Source organism: Schistocerca americana, unplaced genomic scaffold, assembly GCF_021461395.2.
Source record: "Schistocerca americana isolate TAMUIC-IGC-003095 unplaced genomic scaffold, iqSchAmer2.1 HiC_scaffold_562, whole genome shotgun sequence".
In the NCBI taxonomy this organism is placed as follows: Eukaryota; Metazoa; Arthropoda; class Insecta; order Orthoptera; family Acrididae; genus Schistocerca; species Schistocerca americana.
This window is the reverse complement of record NW_025726305.1, coordinates 50,001-55,000: the sequence shown is the minus strand read 5'-3', so window position 1 is coordinate 55,000 and position 5,000 is coordinate 50,001. Positions and strand designations below refer to the sequence as shown.

The 5,000-nt window shown below is 51.9% G+C and overlaps 1 non-coding gene across 1 annotated transcript in view; it reads left to right on the top strand.

The window, feature by feature from the left end:
* Positions 1-3,845: 3,845 nt before the first annotated feature.
* Positions 3,846-5,000, top strand: part of LOC124586613 — a 1,910-nt gene continuing 755 nt past the window's right edge. The window contains exon 1 of the ribosomal RNA XR_006975202.1: positions 3,846-5,000. This exon is cut by the window's right edge and continues 755 nt beyond it. This is a non-coding gene — a ribosomal RNA (small subunit ribosomal RNA).

Below are 5,000 nucleotides of genomic sequence, written 5' to 3'. Positions count from 1 at the left end.
CCATATTGCGCCTTAACCTAACCCATATTGCGCCTTAACCTAACCCATATTGTGCCTTAACCTAACCTATATTGTACCTTAACCTAACCCATATTGTACCTTAACCTAACCCATATTGTACCTTAACCTAACCTATATTGTACCTTAACCTAACCTATATTGTACCTTAACCTAACCTATATTGGGCCTTAACCTAACCTATATTGGGCCTTAACCTAACCTATATTGGGCCTTAACCTAACCTATATTGGGCCTTAACCTAACCTATATTGGGCCTTAACGTAACCCACGTTGCGCCTTAACCTAACCTATATTGTACCTTAACCTAACCCATATTGTACCTTAACCTAACCCATATTGTACCTTAACCTAACCTATATTGGGCCTTAACCTAACCTATATTGGGCCTTAACCTAACCTATATTGGGCCTTAACCTAACCTATATTGGGCCTTAACGTAACCCACGTTGCGCCTTAACGTAACCCACGTTGCGCCTTAACGTAACCCACGTTGCGCCTTAACGTAACCCACGTTGCGCCTTAACGTAACCCACGTTGCGCCTTAACCTAACCCATATTGCGCCTTAACCTAACCCATATTGCGCCTTAACCTAACCCATATTGCGCCTTAACCTAACCCATATTGTACCTTAACCTAACCTATATTGTACCTTAACCTAACCTATATTGTACCTTAACCTAACCTATATTGGGCCTTAACCTAACCTATATTGGGCCTTAACCTAACCTATATTGGGCCTTAACCTAACCTATATTGGGCCTTAACCTAACCTATATTGGGCCTTAACGTAACCCACGTTGCGCCTTAACGTAACCCACGTTGCGCCTTAACGTAACCCACGTTGCGCCTTAACGTAACCCACGTTGCGCCTTAACGTAACCCACGTTGCGCCTTAACGTAACCCACGTTGCGCCTTAACCTAACCCATATTGCGCCTTAACCTAACCCATATTGCGCCTTACCCTAACCCATATTGCGCCTTAACCTAACCCATATTGTGCCTTAACCTAACCTATATTGTACCTTAACCTAACCCATATTGTACCTTAACCTAACCTATATTGTACCTTAACCTAACCTATATTGTACCTTAACCTAACCTATATTGTACCTTAACCTAACCCATATTGCGCCTTAACCTAACCCATATTGCGCCTTAACCTAACCCATATTGCGCCTTAACCTAACCCATATTGCGCCTTAACCTAACCCATATTGCGCCTTAACCTAACCCATATTGCGCCTTAACCTAACCCATATTGCGCCTTAACCTAACCCATATTGCGCCTTAACCTAACCCATATTGTACCTTAACCTAACCCATATTGTACCTTAACCTAACCTATATTGTACCTTAACCTAACCTATATTGTACCTTAACCTAACCTATATTGTACCTTAACCTAACCTATATTGGGCCTTAACCTAACCTATATTGGGCCTTAACCTAACCTATATTGGGCCTTAACCTAACCTATATTGGGCCTTAACCTAACCTATATTGGGCCTTAACGTAACCCACGTTGCGCCTTAACGTAACCCACGTTGCGCCTTAACGTAACCCACGTTGCGCCTTAACGTAACCCACGTTGCGCCTTAACGTAACCCACGTTGCGCCTTAACGTAACCCACGTTGCGCCTTAACGTAACCCACGTTGCGCCTTAACGTAACCCACGTTGCGCCTTAACCCAACACACGTTGGGCCTTAACCCAACACACGTTGGGCCTTAACCCAACACACGTTGGGCCTTAACCCAACACACGTTGGGCCTTAACCCAACACACGTTGGGCCTTAACCCAACACACGTTGGGCCTTAACCCAACACACGTTGGGCCTTAACCCAACACACGTTGGGCCTTAACCCAACACACGTTGGGCCTTAACCCAACACACGTTGGGCCTTAACCCAACACACGTTGGGCCTTAACCCAACACACGTTGGGCCTTAACCCAACACACGTTGGGCCTTAACCCAACACACGTTGGGCCTTAACCCAACACACGTTGGGCCTTAACCCAACACACGTTGGGCCTTAACCCAACACACGTTGGGCCTTAACCCAACACACGTTGGGCCTTAACCCAACACACGTTGGGCCTTAACCCAACACACGTTGGGCCTTAACCTGCTCTGTAATTGTCATACGACGCGTTAAATTAGTGTGGTGTTGCCTAACTGCAACCCCCGCAATATAGTTTGCTACTCGCACTGCCTGGTCCCCAGAGTATCGCTTCATGTTAAACACCTTGCAGCTATACACTGTAATGCGGATGGCAGCAGGACGTACATGCTCAATGCCCTTCGCAGTTGTTCATTGGCATTTGCATGGCGAAGCACAGCCTACGTTGTGGTACGGCGTGTGTCAACTGTCCGCTGATGTTGTACGTCCAAATCACACACTGTACTGCACATTGGTCCTCATGTACTGAATGATACATCGTGGTACATGTGTGACCGTACCACGACTGCGCCAACAACGGCGAACCATACGGTCCAAATATTGTGCACTCAGCTACGTGTCGTCTCCCTATAAGAGCTGGATTGCAGTATGGTATGCCGTGGATGGCGATCAGCATGAGCCGTCTGTTGATGTAGTGGCGCGTGTTGTCAGACGTAGTCGTCTCTTCTCACACACCGTGATAGCATGGTGCACTGCGTTCCACATCTGCGACATGCGACAGAGGCCGGTTGACAGTCGTTCGCGCAATGGACATCGCATACGTACGGGGGCCACCTTCCACGTGTTCGCGAAGCGTGCACATGTTGTTGCGTGTATGTGGGCAGACATAGTGTGTCGTGACACCTGACACAGGCATGCAACAATCGTTGAATTTGCAAATGGCGATGGACGTCTACGTTTGCTGGTGACGTTACGCAAATGAACAACTGGTAAACGGTTGTGGTGCGGTTGTTCTCGCTAGAGGTGAATCAGTGATGGCGACGATCGGTTGAGCTACCAACCGGTTGTTTCAGCGATACCCACCATGCCCACGAACGTGAATGGCATGTGGGTGTGAAGCGATACGCGGCGGTGGCTGGGTGGGACCGTCCCCGGCCGGTGAGGGGGGGCCTCCCGGCGTGCTGGCCGCGCGGTGCGTGGGCGCACGCGCTACAGCCGGCTGGTGGGGGCGGCCAGTGGCAGGCGCGCCGGCCGACGGAGGCGGCAGGTGGCGCAGCTGCGCGCCGGCGCACCCTGCACGCGGCGCCGTGCGGCCAAAGTAGGTCCTCGCGGGCCCGGTGCGAAGCGCGGTGGACATCTGCAGTGTGCTGGTCCGATTGAGGACTGTGTGCGCTGAGGATGCGCCGCCGCCCGGCGCTCGGCGCCGCGACGCCGTCTGCTGCTCGGTCGCCTCTGCGGTTCTCGCAGGTGGTTTGTATCGCAGCTGTGCGGACGTGTTGGCGCGTGCGCTGTGCTGGGAGAGTTCGCTTCGGCACCCAAGTGGGGCTTTTGTCATTCTGTGGCGCTGGCGTTGGAGCTGCCGGCCACCGTAGGTGGCGCGTGTTGTCTCCCGCCGGCAATGCCACGACAGCACGCTCCCGGGCCTCTGTCGGCAGCGGCAAGCTCAGTTGGGAGCACGGGTGGTCGCACCTAAAGCGTCTACTCGCCAAACTCCGGGCGATTGCGCCTCTCTCGAACCCGACCAAGTACTTAGGACGGCGCTGCGCGCCGCCGGGACCTGAGAGGGTTTCGAGGTGTATTGTGCAGGGGAGCTCAGCCTCCTCCTGTTTGCAGAATAATTGAGCGGACGCTTGCGTGTTCGCGCGGGCCCCCGGGACACACTCCCGGGCGGCCGGCTGCTCAGCTCTAGTTGACGCAGCTCCCTGGTTGATCCTGCCAGTAGTCATATGCTTGTCTCAAAGATTAAGCCATGCATGTCTCAGTACAAGCCGCATTAAGGTGAAACCGCGAATGGCTCATTAAATCAGTTATGGTTCCTTAGATCGTACCCACGTTACTTGGATAACTGTGGTAATTCTAGAGCTAATACATGCAAACAGAGTCCCGACCAGAGATGGAAGGGACGCTTTTATTAGATCAAAACCAATCGGTCGGCTCGTCCGGTCCGTTTGCCTTGGTGACTCTGAATAACTTTGGGCTGATCGCACGGTCCTCGTACCGGCGACGCATCTTTCAAATGTCTGCCTTATCAACTGTCGATGGTAGGTTCTGCGCCTACCATGGTTGTAACGGGTAACGGGGAATCAGGGTTCGATTCCGGAGAGGGAGCCTGAGAAACGGCTACCACATCCAAGGAAGGCAGCAGGCGCGCAAATTACCCACTCCCGGCACGGGGAGGTAGTGACGAAAAATAACGATACGGGACTCATCCGAGGCCCCGTAATCGGAATGAGTACACTTTAAATCCTTTAACGAGTATCTATTGGAGGGCAAGTCTGGTGCCAGCAGCCGCGGTAATTCCAGCTCCAATAGCGTATATTAAAGTTGTTGCGGTTAAAAAGCTCGTAGTTGGATTTGTGTCCCACGCTGTTGGTTCACCGCCCGTCGGTGTTTAACTGGCATGTATCGTGGGACGTCCTGCCGGTGGGGCGAGCTGAAGGCGTGCGACGCGCCTCGTGCGTGCTCGTGCGTCCCGAGGCGGACCCCGTTGCAATCCTACCAGGGTGCTCTTGAGTGAGTGTCTCGGTGGGCCGGCACGTTTACTTTGAACAAATTAGAGTGCTTAAAGCAGGCAAGCCCGCCTGAATACTGTGTGCATGGAATAATGGAATAGGACCTCGGTTCTATTTTGTTGGTTTTCGGAACCCGAGGTAATGATTAATAGGGACAGGCGGGGGCATTCGTATTGCGACGTTAGAGGTGAAATTCTTGGATCGTCGCAAGACGAACAGAAGCGAAAGCATTTGCCAAGTATGTTTTCATTAATCAAGAACGAAAGTTAGAGGTTCGAAGGCGATCAGATACCGCCCTAGTTCTAACCATAAACGATGCCAGCCAGCGATCCGCCGCAGTTC